The sequence below is a fragment of the Drosophila serrata genome, unplaced genomic scaffold (assembly GCF_035046125.1).
Source record: "Drosophila serrata isolate PLE 108 unplaced genomic scaffold, ASM3504612v1 contig_100, whole genome shotgun sequence".
NCBI lineage: Eukaryota > Metazoa > Arthropoda > Insecta > Diptera > Drosophilidae > Drosophila > Drosophila serrata.
In genome coordinates, this window is record NW_028256998.1 from 1307220 (window position 1) to 1321473 (window position 14254).

Below are 14254 nucleotides of genomic sequence, written 5' to 3' on the forward strand. Positions count from 1 at the left end.
CTGGTCCCAGGTCCCCTAACGCTTCCTTTCGTCCCTTTTTAGCTTTGTTCCTTTCTACCAACTCCCTCTCTCTCTTTCTCTCTCTCCATGTTTGTTTGTTGTCCTGATAGGATATAAATTATATTGAGCGCTTTGAATTAGTTTTTTATGTGCCACACATGTAGTGAAAATGAAATTAGATACGTGTTGGGTACGAGTTAATTTGAAGGCAGAGATTCGCCCCCATTCCCGACAGGAGAAACTTTTTCTGATTTCTCTTCGATTGATAACTGCGCAGGGTCTCCCGTCCCGGGGATAGTTAAAGAGTTTACTTTAGTTGCACAATGCTCAACAATTGCGAGTTCCATGGGGAAAAGTTTCCCTGCAATCGCTGCTGAAGCACCAACAATGGCAAGCAATTACCAAAATACAAAAAATACTACAAGAGTGCAGACCAAAAAAGCAAAAAAGAAAACAATTGTAATACAAAAAATGAAAAGGAGATTGCGAAAATTTAACTCCAACACGAAAAGGGCAAGCGCGAAGAAGGAAACGTAAAAAAGCGAAAATAACATCGAATTGGTAAGGAACTGCAAACTGCAAATCCATTAAACCACAACAGGAACAAGATGGCGAAGGACGAGCAGGACCAAATCGAACTCTGAACTGCATCAACAGCTATTGAATCGAAGGAAGGGGGCAACCTTCACACAATTGACTGAAAATTGTTAGTTAAATGTACGGCACACTGTAGCGGACTTAACTCTAAACGTCAAGAAAGACATTTGCAGATGTATTTTTGTTTCCTGGATTAGCTGAGTCTTTGAATTGTGTTTATAAAAGAGACTAACTCCAATGACATTCATTAAAAAATAACATTTAACGAGGCTTCTGGAACTATTTATATCTCTTATTGATTTTATATCAATCTATACATTTGTAAAAGGCCATCAAAAAGATGGCCGAACACCAAATTGTTCAGTTCAAATATGTGGATTCAATACTAATTGTTAAAACTCAGGCAAACTAGCCACATCAGTCTGTCTATCTCTCAGTTAGTCGGGTTCTAGTATAGTTTACTATGTATGGCTTCTATTTCGACAAAACTTTAAAGTAAAACTCCTTATTTACTCTTTTATATGGCTGCTATGGGAGAAACAATATATTAGAAAATCAAGCATTACTTTTTTGTTATTATACCCTTGCAAAGTATAATAATGTTAGTCAGAAGCTTGTAACGCAATAAAGGAGTCATTTCCGACCCTATAAATCAAATATATTCGTGATCGGCATTAAAATCTGAATCGATCAAGCCTTTTTGGCGCAAAAATAAAATTTCACATTTTTTTTAATTTTTTCAAAATATGATAAGAGGTTACATCGTTAAAATGTTTAAAAAATTGGCAACATTTTTTATTTTCTTATATGTTAAATTGAGTATACAGATTATTAACCTAATAAAAAATAACATAAGAAAGCTTTCCGAATTTAAATTTATGCATTTTTTTATTAAGTTATGAGTTTTTTAAATTTTGATTATTCGACAAAAATTTTCAAATAAATATATCGATTTAAAGAACGCGAATTTTTCAAGCTTATTTTTTATAGATTTCCGATTCGGTTATATTCATAAAATGTACTTAATTAGTCTGAAAGAATACAAAGAGCTTGAGTATTAGCGATACCTCACTTCTGGTAAATCAAAGATTTCTACATGTGCCACATATATAGTACATACCACTTATTCGATTGACCCACAAGTTTCCATGGTCCTAAGTTCAGGATGGGACATCTGACACTGTGACATTATTGCATAATAAAATATTCCGTTCCAAGTTCTAATGTTTTTGTTTTTGTGTGCAACTGACTTAAAGTCAAACTGCAGACAAAGCCATCTTAACAATATCCAATTCCGGCAACAAAACTGCATCTATATTTCACTACGACACCCAAGGCCTTCCTACCTTTCTGCTTAATGTCTAATGTTCCTGGGTTTGACCAATGCCGACCACAAGGAGGCGAATAAGGAAACCCCAAGCCCCAGAAGTCAATCCCGAGCCAACGCAACCCAACCGAACAGAGCCACCCAGCTATGAAAAATTTAAACTTTGCATCCAAGCCATTTATTCATCCGCCTGGCATTCGCCATCATATCTTAGCATGCGGTTCTGCCTTCCTCCGCCACCTCCTTGCAATCTTCACAATCTCTAGTCTGTATCTTCAAGCATCTCTATCTGACACCGACGAGAGTTTTCCGGGGGGGTGGCAGTGGGGTGCACCTTAAAAATTAATTGAAACATCACTACCGGCTAATATTGTATATTAAAAACAGAGTGGACCTTGGTTCGGGATCGGGGGCCAGGGGACCGAAATGGGCCACAACAAGATGGGGGGCATATAAAACTTTTGGGGTTAGTTGAAAGCCGGTTTGCCGCTAGGATGTTGCAAATTGCCAGTGTGCGTTGCCATTTATCAGTCTTAGTTTGGGTTAGAGGCCGTACCTTCCCCAAGCCGAGATGGCGAGAAGAATGTTGAACAATAAATTCGAAGAACATTTTTGGTTGCTGCCGGAGTTTATTAGCTGGCAGCCGGAATGCTGCGGTCAAAGGGCAACCTGAACTTGAATCGAGCCGCCCATGATGCCACCCTGTCTCCACCGCCGCCCTCGTTCATCCATCTTCGTCCGTGGAGACATCAAATCAGTGTCCAGTCTCGGTCTCGAATTTCTTTGAACACTCCGCCTGATGGGGTTGGCATTGCCAGCTCAAAGTTAAATCCCATGGCCACCGCGCCTGCTCAGATGCTCCCAGATTTTTGGGGGACTCTGAGTGCTCGGGCACTCCAGCTCTCTGGTTACTCTGACTCCCATTATTGCTACGACACGAGCTTCCGTCCGGCTTCGTGAGGCGTCTGTTGCGCCTAGGACAACAATTTCCGTATTGCATGCCAATCGGGCGACATCGGCCTGCGGCTCTTCGCGTGATCTAAAAACGAAGCAAACTCTCGAGGTCGACCACCGTGCCATAAAATGCGCATAATGTGGCACGGATGTGCCAGTGCACGTTTGTTATTCGGCGCGTGAAGAGCGTCTTGCGAAGCGGAGGTCAGTGGATTATTGTGCTGATGTCGCCGGAGGTGCGCGGCCGGATAGCGGCGATATCTCGTACTTAGCCGGCCAGCGGAAAGCGTGAAATGGTGACAACAAACCAAACGAAGGCCCTAAGTGCCCAAAAAATAGCATAGCAAATAGTAAAAATCGTGGAAATCGTGGAAATCACAGAATTCGCTGAGTAGGAGCAGGAATTTCAGTGCTGCCTGGTGCCTGGGTAGCGTGGCAATCGCGCGGTGTGTTTGCCCAAGTGAAGCCCATAGTGAAGTGCTAATCAAACTTGAGTAGCTGCTAAAGTAAGCAAAAGTAACCGAAGCACATGCAACAACTGGATACGGATACGCTTTTTGAGCCTTGAACAGCCTCCGCCGACTCTCGAGCCACCCACAAGTCAAGTACGTAACAGATTGATGAGACTGCCGTCTTTGACCCCAGCCGCATTCCATCTCAGAGTGCCCGTCATCATCATCCACCATCCAGGGCACCCACTGGCCAGCCAGCCCACTTCACTAAAAGTTCAATTTCCTGCAAGATGCTTTAATTGAAGCGCACAGTAAACAAGACGAGCAGAAAACAGAGCGAGCAACTGAAGCGGCAAACGGCAGGCGGCAGGCGGCAAGCGACAAGAGGGCATGGGTCAGTCAGCGTCGCTTCGGGTACCTCGCTCTGGTCAGTCATTAGTCATTTGCTCATTTCCGGAAAACGCAGCCCGGATGTGCAGCACTTGTCAGCCAATAAACAACCTCGGTGGAGCGGTGGCTGCCCGGTGGGTTGGATGGGGTTTGGCGGCACGACTCGTGCTTCATACACACTTACAATTAAATATGGCAAACACATCAATGTCAATCAACGATGATGGTGATGGAGAGTTGGATACTCCTGCTTTTGTAGAGTCTTTTGCATCAGATAAACTCAATCCTTAAGTGCAAACGTAGCTTTGCATTATAGCAAGTACCTGAAGGCACTTTAAATGGGCCTTTAACTATTTGCGAACATCTGGAGAATGTTGTAATTACTGCGTGATTTTATCGCAATATATACACATTGCAAGAAGGTGTGTTAAAGATTAATATTTAATTTTCTGGGGCTTAAATTTAGAGTGAAGTTGCATAACAACAAAAAGTCCAAGTACTGGGAATGCAGTTGCTTGTAGGTTTTTATCTAAGTGAAGATTCTTGCTTAAATTTACCGAAACCCGAGTGTGCTTTTTCAGCAGAAAAAATTATACATATACGAAGGATGTTTTATTTTGTTCTGGTTTTTAAATTAAACATATCCCTCAAAGCATGTTTGTTTACTATATCCAATCAATTCTTTTGCATTTATTTTGGAGAATATATGGAAAATTGGGAAAAAATATTTGGCGTCTGCAAAGACTTTATATATATTTTATTATCTTTGTCATTATTATTATTTTTTTTGGCAAGCAAATATTTTTCTGTTCCATTTTCTAACAAAGACAGAGGGTAAAGTTAGGATATAGTCATATTTTTAAAATTATTATAATATTTGGATTTAATAAGTTGAGACTTGATTCATAAAGATCCCTTATTTGAAGGTCCCATATTATTCCGATCCTAAGTTAATTGAAAACTTTACTTTTCGTGATCCGATTTCAAAGGTTGCTAATTCTAAGAAACATCACCTACCGTGCCTTCAATATTTTCCATATGGCCTGACATTACAATTCCCAGATTTAAAGATGACATCAAGAAAAAGTGGAACGAGGCGTAACAATCGTGGGAGAATGGGCACAGCTGGGGTATGTGGAATAAGGGCTGGCCACTGTGTTTGTATATGTGTCACATATTCAGCTTCTTGGACAACAATAACCAAGGCGGACGAGAGCAGGACGCATCGCTCAGAAAGAGCAAAAACAGCGCATAGGTGCTAGAAAAAAAAGAAGGACGAAAAACAACAATGATATGGAGGCGTAGGAGGCAGGATCCTGGGAGAACAAGGGGGAAGTACCCAAGCTAACCCAGTTTTTTCGACTGCTGCTGCTGCTGGTGCTGCTTCTTCACGGCTCAGTTTTGTTTCTGGCCGCTTTTTCTGACGCTGCAGCGGTGGCACGAATATATTTCTTTTTATGGCTTTTACTGGCTGCCCGCAAAACGACGACAACGAACCTCAGTGACAGCAGGCGAAACAAAAATATTTCGCCCAAAAAACCGGCAGGCCCGGCCCTTACACCCACCCATTCTTTGATGAAACCTGTTTTGTAATTGTCGTTTTTTATTCTGTGTATGCGTGCTGTTGGGGAATTCTTTGGGCTTCCCTGGTCTCTCGGCACCGACTTCTTGCCCGGGCCATTGTCACGTAAATCTGTGACAGAAATTAGCCTCGTTGACAAAAATATGCCTGCTTACACATTATTTGTACAAACAAATAGACGGGCAACAGTTAATGGCGTGAAGAGTGTCGTCCTCCAAGGAGGGAATTGAGGCTCCTGTGGAAATTTGCATGGGAACTGCGCCAGTTGCTGCTGTTGTTTCTTGGTCGGCTTTGGTTTGTTTGAATCTCCTTCATAGTTCTGGCCCCATTCATAGCTCCTTTGCCTTGTTTTATTGATCTGTTTATGCTTTGCCAGCCCCAGCGCCCATCTCCCATTTGCAACCTCTGTCCAACCCTCATCATGGATAGACAAACAACAAAAAGTTTTATTTGTGGACTAATAAAAATGCAAAAAGAGGGAGACTGAACCGCAAATGTTGTTGCTGTTTTTTTTAGGCAAAGTTATTCTGAGGTTAATGACCAGACAGGCGTGAAAGTAATCATAAATAAGGTCCACTCTTTTCACCCACACTTCACACTCGGAGTTAATTTACCTTGACCCAGGGTCAGTCTAGGCTGTTTGTTTATTTCCCTGCTTCCCTGAAGGTCGATAGTCGAAATGTCCATTATAATACAGATTCTATAGAGTTGAAGTATTTTTGATTACAATCTGAAATCGTGACAGGATTAATTTCATATTTTGTGTTAGCTATACCCTTGGCTTAGATATTCTTGTTGTTCAATAAGTATTAAAAGTTTTCATGATAGTTTTAATATAATATAGTCAATATAAAAGTAATTTGCAATCAATCGGAGCTACTCAGTACATCCGGAATGTCAAAAAGGAAAAAGGAGTAGGAAAATAATGAAAAAGTTCAAGTTGAAAGTCAACTCCTGAGCAGTTCCTGATGTCTAACATTTTCAATCAACTCAGTCCCCTTAATTACTGAGACCAAATTTCAACCATGAAAGAATCCAGAGTCAATCTATCATGTTATGGGTGTTTTCCAGATTAACACGAAACTTTGGCCAGGCCGTGCAGTAAAATGATTGATGTCCACTACAAAATTTTTTAATGTATCGCCTTCACTGCCACACCCCCTTTGTTCGGCATATTCCCTGCCCTTACACGCCACAATCCCGTTTTGACGAGGGCCAAAAACCTTGACTAGACCAGCACGAGGCTTTTCTGTTTATCGAACCATTCAGTTTTATGTCACTGCGACTGATTGATTTTTAATTAAACGCCCAGCATTTCACTGATTGACGCTAATCATACGCTTGATGGGCTAAAGCCTGGCCACGCCCACACTTATGGTGAGGAGTAAAAGTGAACAATTTCCACATTAATTCGAGCCCAATTCGAATAAATTGACGAGGGAAATTAGATCTTTATTTTATGAGGCGTTGCCCCACCCAAGCCAATTCGAACCCGTGAAAATCGAATATCATATAGATAGCGACCAGATCCATTTACGCGACTTTGCTAAAAGGAAAAAGGGTGGAAAATCCGCTTCTAGTTCTTTTTATTGAATTGTCAGAGAGGGAGAGGAAAAACGGGTGGAGAAGACCTGGAACAGACCGACATAAATAAACCTCAACTAAGTCGTGTGTTTTGACATAGATTTAAATTGACATGGTTGTGTAAACAAGCCGGGGAGGAGCATACGAAGCCAGTAGACACAAACGCAGAAAACAGACGGAGCCTCGCTCACACACATTCCTCATTGAAAGCCGCACAAAAATTCCCAGCGTTCAAGGCATTCCCTGGAAATCCCAACCTCGCTTCCCTTACCAATACGGAGGAGGTCGAGAAAAAAATAAAATAAAAATGCAAAATAGTTTGTTATTTAACATATTTGACGGCTGCCCTGGCTGCCTGTCGCTGCCGGCTCGTAAATGTAAATTGGCCGGCAGATATGGAGATGATGACAAACAGGCCCAAAGCCCATAGCCCAATGCCCAAGGCCTCGCCGAGCCATGGCCAAAACCAGGACGCACAACCTGCCATAGATCCATAGAAAATTCTATTTTGCCATTTGAAACCCTTTGACAATTTTGTTGCTGGCCGCGCTTCGATGGCACTCGTTTGGTTTTCTCCGGGCCCCGGCAAAAATATTTTCCACGCAAATAGCTGGAAAAGTATTGCCCGATTATGTTTCTCTAACTGGGCACACACGCAGCAGTCAGCAAATTGAAAGGCAAACACGCACGCACCACAGTCGCAAAAAGATGAACAGGCCAAAACGATTTGAGAAGGGATCCACAAAAAAAGAGAAAAAATTGAATACATGGGGAAGAGTGGCAGGAAGAGTCGAGAACCGAGAACTGAGAACCTAGAAAGGAAGGCAGTCTCGTTGCTTTCTATGAATGTCAATTGGTTGGCCGGATGCTCGACGGGATGGGTCTGAGTGGGAATCTGGGGGCGAGGGGCCAATTTAAAAGGGCTTACTTTTTAATGAAGCGAGCTAAGGAGGATGATACCCAACCCGGATAGGAAGCTGAGAACGAACAAAGGACTCCAGCGACGACTATGACAAATGGATGGAGCATATGTGTGGGCAGGAGATAAGTGGGTGCTGGCCATCGACAAAACTGGCAGCTTATTGACGTAGAATAGTAGCGGGAATTGAAATGCTAGATGAGATGCAATTAGATAGCATAAGTGGGAGGAATGATACTCCAAAATGTTGGGGCTTCTATTGGGAAAGTGTGAAGTAATGCAGATGGGTGTGTGTAAGTACAGAGGAGTTGTACTAGCAATCTTTAGGTGTAAGTATCATCATGACAGATACATTTTGAAATGAGACTCGGAAGAGGTTTCTCCAGTTTTTGGTTGTGCCTTAAAGGAAAGAAGTCTCCATTGCTATTTGATACTTGGTAATTAACAAATTTACAGTTGAAATAGTTATTTATAACTATATGTAGAGTAAACATAAAGAGTAAAAGCATCTTGTAACCAAGTTTATTTGTCGAGTAGCTCTTTGGCGTTTAATAAATATGTCATGTAGTACCGCCTTAAGATAACTTTTAACTTTTTACAAACTAGTTTGCATTCCTTAAAGTACTACTTTTATAAGGACTCAAATGAAAGCTTCGTATGTGTAATTTATCGTTTGTTTTGATGCTGATATTAGCCCTCTCGATGCGCACTCTTTCATTGGGTTTGCCGCAGTTTGCCAGTAACCGCATTCTGACATATTGGAATGTCAGACTAATGAGGTTTCCAAACCAAAGCGTACTTACCCCATTTCCCCAGCTCTCCTCCACTGGGCCACAGAGGCAGAGGCCTGGCCTGGGGTAGAGGCATGGAAAGAGTAAGCGAAACCAAATCAAATCACATAACATGTCAGCCATGTTGGCCACCGCCCACCAGCCAGCCCAGCAAACGAACTGAAACCAGCTAAAACAATTCCCTCAGCTATGCTAATGACGCGCAGTTTCCTTTATTGTAAACTACCTTTTGCACTATTTCGACCTCCATCACTTCTCGTTTCCCATTTCCCCGACCAAAGCTGTCAGTTGTCCCTGCCCTCCGTCTCTGCCTCGTCGTCGAAAATGGAGGTTAAATGTATGTTCTGTTGTGGAGACTATGCTAATGTGGCCCGACAAGTGGGGGACCTGGGAAAGGTGAATATTTAAGATCTGCTTATGGTTTAATATCGGATGCAGTCAATATTTGTCCACGAACTCGGCTCGACTTGGTGCGGTATATTTATGAAGGCCTGTGGGTCGAGTTAAACAGGAAAACAAAGCAGTGATCGTGTTTTATGAGCTTACGAGCTTAGGAGTGTACCGTCTTACACAAAGATAATAAAATCAAAATGAGAATATATTTTAGGACTATATATTATCAAAGAAAAACTATTTTTATTTAATTTTTAACAAAAAGGAAAGCTATCTTCGGGAACCCGAAATGTATATTCCCTTGCAAAGAAAATCGTTCATAACTAAACCAAAAATGCATTAATTTCCAACTGAAAAGTTTTTCTATGCTTGTTTTTATTACGTTAAAACTAAGTCAACTAAGTGAATTTAAAATTTAAAAAATTTAACATTTTGTTAAAAATTTTGAAAATTTGAATGAACCCCTTACAAAATATTCAAAAAAATTATTAATTAATTTTTTTCTTCCGGACAATGCTAGTTCAACTCAGCAGTTAATGCTGATCAAGAGTATATATGATTTATAGGGTCGGAAATGACTCCTTCACGGCATTACAAGTTTCTGTTTAAATTATATTAGCCTGCAAGGATATGAAAATCAACTGGAATTAAGAATTTATCGCATTTTTGAGAATCCTGACAGTAAAAGATAGTTAATACCGTACTTTATTCAAAGGCGAAATGTAGAGCCAGTTCATGACTAGAAAAGTTCTTAAATTGAGTGCATAAAATGCTTCTCAATAAAATTGTTACGATTCCGAGTCGAACTTAGATTCATACTCTAATGAGTCTTAAAATAACTTGGGGTCTTAAATGTCACTCAAAGTTTGGTAAAAATAAAGAAAAAGAGCAATGCAGTTTTAATTGTAATCAATTTAATACTTAAACATTTTGGTTTGAGGATACGATCATAAGAATAATAGGAAAATGTTCTTTAATTTTTAATGCACAGTGTTTGACTCTCATTGTTAAATAAGCTATACTCAAAAGAGAAAAACAAATTAATCGAAGAATTCCAAGTAAATCCAAACTCAAAATATGATTCGTTTCTAAGAACGCAATCTCTGCATTTGGAAATGATTTATTTATTTTAATAATTTTTCTCTAAAAAGAAGCATTCTCAATAAGAAAAACAAAATATATACAAGTTCTTAAGAATTTTCAGGAGCAGTATTAAATGTTTTTCGATACTTCAATCTTATTACACAGATATTTTTAGGAAAAGATTTTTCATAAGAAATATGTATGTAAATGCTATTCGGAGAGTGGTTTCACCGTTTGTGAGTTGTTGTCGACAACGTCATTCGGTTTGTTGCGAAGGATTCGGCCGTCTTCCGTACTGTCGTCCCTGGCATGGCTGTCCTCGTCCAATATGTGTCAAATGCAAATTTAAATCTTATTGAAAAAGGGGATTATGTGACAGCAGCAGACGCTGCTCGAAGGGTAGAGCACAAAGGACGAAGGTAGTGCTGGAGGTTTGCCCCGCTCTCTCATCTTCGCTTTTCATTCATTTTGCGGGTTTTCCTGCTTTCGGTGCAACTAAAAGTGTCACTCCTTGCCTGTAATCGAAGCTGGAGTGATTGACTGACTCTGCACGGGAGTGTGTCCCTGGGAGAGTCGTGGTTGGGCAGGAGGACGGTTAACTTTTGAATGCGGAATGTGTAGGAGGAGGAGCAGCTGCACCAAGCGGGCCAGAACTTCTCGCTCCTCATTTGCATCTCATGCTGTCTGCCCGTTTTAAATGGTTTTCTTTTCTCTGAAATTCTCTGAATTTGAATGCTTTTCCCATCTTTTAGTTTTCAATTTCAATTCCGTTACTCTGCGGTTCTTCTGTCACTGCACTCATATCCCGTCACATGTCCCCCGCAAATATCATCGTGCCCAGGAGTAGAGGATATAATAGAAGCTCATCCTCCGCCCGGAGCCTAATCCCACGCCAACAAACCCGATGCATACATTTATAACCAATACAATGACATGACCATACAATATCGCTCCTTTCTGTTGGCCCAAAATGCTTGCTCGCTCTGTCATCTCCTTTGTGTGTGTGGCAGGGGATATTCAATATTTTGCAGCCATTGAAATCGAGGGGCAGGGACAGGATGGGACAGGAAGGAGTCGAGGTGGTGGCGCTTGTATATATTTCAAAGCTTTTGTTATCAATATGTCGCCTGCTTATTGAAAATAATACAATATTCGTGCGGGATAAGTGAGGATGCCTGGGCGTACGTAATATATCTTCCTTCGTTGTCTTCCTCATTGTGCAAAGTATCTTGTAGATACCCTCGTAAGTCTGCCTGTGTGAGCTTGTCACCTGTCGGGGCTTCGGCACTTTTGGGACATTGATTGCGAAATCATCATCGCTCGAATTGCAATCATCGGTGATTCATTCGAAAATATTAAATGAAATTGTTTTGATTAAACCACCGTCGTAAAATCCGTATGTCAATGCCCCCCAGGCTGTACACAAATGTTTGATTAAAATTATGTTTTTGCGACCATTCATTCTGTTTAACTATGTGCATTGTGTAGAAAGCAAAATGTTTTGTTAGGTTCTTTGCATGTTTACTGTTTGCTAGTTAGTTTTATTTACTTTCGCCCTTTGTTACGGCCAACCAATTCTCATAATGGTATGGGACGAGGCCGACTCGGATTCCGATTCCGATTCCTTTCGGTGCCATTAAATATGCATACTACAAATGCCATCGTACAGTTGGCATTTCTTCTAGAACGCCCGTTTAGGAGCAGGGCGGAGAGACACCTCTCCTCGACTGGCAAATGCCCTGCACGTAGCCACATAAATTTCAGGACTCGAGCTTGAAGCTCTTTCTTTATACATACATATATGTACATTAAACATTCCCTCCCAAAGCCGTGCCATTCATTCAATTCAATTCGATTCGATTCGAGTCGGCTCTGTTGGAGAATTTATGTAGCTGGAAGTCATCGTCCTTGGCGGCGGGGCGGCCTAATTGAAACATGCCCTCTAAATGTACTAAATCCCTGAATAGTACCAAAATAACGAAGCTGATTAATTCAATCAGTAGTAATGCGGCACGCCCCTTCTGTTCCGTTCAATGCCTGTACTTACTCCCCCACTGCAGTGCTCAGGTTTGTCTTTCACCATGTTAAGTAGTTTAACACGTTAATGTGATTAAGGCCTAATGCCGGAGGTCTTACCTCCGGAACATCCGGTGATAGATCAATGAGTTTAACGAACCAAGTGGCCCAAGTGTGGCCTATAAATGGATCAAATAAAGCTCTAACTGATATCATAATGCTTAATAATTCAATGAGAGATAGGTCACTACTTAGATAATGTATCTAACTTAGGTTATGGGCAATCTATTATCTATAATTTGTATTAATTATTAGACATCAAACCAGTTTTACAATCCACTGAAATAGTAGTTTAAAAACAGGAATTGAAATGTTTAAAGTACCAAGTTCCCTGTAAATGATCACGTTTGTTAAGGATTTCAAACCCATAGTAATTCATTTAGCAAACCGAACTCTGGTTTAAATTTCCCTTAGCAAAGCAATTAGTAAACAACCATTAAATATCAATAAATCATTGATAAAGTTATAGTAATTTAAAGAACAAGTTATTAAAACAAATGTTGTCATTCATTTGTGATTTAGTAATTTTGTTCTCAGATAGCTTAGAGTTAGATAAGTTTTCTTAACTTAAAGTGAAACTCATACAAAAGTGTTCTTGAATTGCAATGTTCACTATTTGAAACTATATACTTTTATAGCATATATAGTTTATGCAATACTTATTATTATATCGAGGTTGCTACATGTGACAAAGTTTTGTTGTACAAATTAATGACTTTCCCTTTGCTACTTTGTATTTATGTTCGACCTTGACTGTTTGGGAAATCCACTTCATATCTATCATGAAATCGCGTCGTTGATTCTCAGTCGCTGTCAAAAAAGTCAAAAGTTCAGTCTGCAATTTGAACATGACATTTGTCAGGAGACAAACAGAAAAAGACAGAAGGATGTGGGAATCAGGAGGGAAGCCGACATGGCGACATATCCACTGAACCTTAAATCAAGTTGTAAAGAGGCTGGGCCAAAGTGTTTGGAGATTCTCTCTGCTAGTAACACACAGGAAAAAATTATAAATATTAATTTTAAAACATTCAGTTTTCATAATTCAAATATTCAATTTCCAATAAATTCATTTACTGTCAATTTGTTTGGCATTCTTTATAGGATAATAATACATTCGCATTCACCAATTTATTATCAAAAGTAGGAGCTAAAAGTTTCACAAAAACTGAGGCATATTTCATAATAAACATTAAATTCCAAAAAATCAAATGGCGAAGCATCAAATAGGAGCTTCAAATTATACTTAATAACTGATGTTTCAGTTCTTTATTGGGTAGATTAACCCAAAGACCAAAAACAAACCCATAAACTATTAAGTGGAAAATAGCACATTCATAAATTAATAAAGGAATTTAACAGTATTCAAAATAAAATATATAAATTGAAATGAACATTTTCTCTCACTGTACTGTAGCAGCTGCTGATGAAACGACTGGCAGCAATATAAACACCAGCAGCAGCAACAACTAGAGCAGCACAACAGCATAAAAAAGTAAGCGGAGGGAAAATGGAAAACATACCGAAATGAAGATGGGCAGCTGCGAGGCATTTTCACGCACACACACACTTACCCATGCCCGCAGTCGCACTCTCACTTATTCACACACTCACACACACATGCGGCTATAAAAGTGACAAATGTTAAACGAAATGTAAAGAAAAACTGACAACAGGAAGACGCCACGTAATGATGCATAAAAAGGACATTTTTCAAGACGACTGCAAAAATATCCAGCAAGGACAGTAATAGATCAGAACGTTAAATATTATACGCGAAATAAAGTTATAGGAAAATGTATGTCAACTGGAAATTAATAAGAATTATACAAGTCTGGCAATTAAAATAATAATAAAATAGTCTGCCAATTATGATTTTGCTGCAATTCTATTCATAGCTGCAAGGAATTCTTTTCATGTCGCACTTATTGATAAATATTATCAAAGAGAGATATATTCAATGCACAAATAAATGTCAAGCTGTGAACGATTTATACAGACAGACCTGTTACGTGTGTCAAAGGAAAAAATAGCTTTCGTTTCAACAAACATAGTTGAGCTTCAGTATGCAAAAATTGGCTCAAAGGAAAAAGGCTGTCCAATGCA

General features: G+C 39.9%; 1 protein-coding gene across 2 annotated transcripts in view; it reads left to right on the top strand.

Annotated features, from left to right (window-relative positions):
• Positions 1 to 2908: 2908 nt before the first annotated feature.
• LOC110185980 (uncharacterized) overlaps positions 2909 to 14254 on the top strand; it is a 40375-nt gene continuing 29029 nt past the window's right edge. For both annotated transcript variants that reach the window (XM_020955003.2, XM_020955004.2), the window contains exon 1: positions 2909 to 3483. The gene's annotated coding sequence lies outside the window, so the exon portion shown is untranslated. The remainder of the gene's footprint in view (positions 3484 to 14254) is intronic.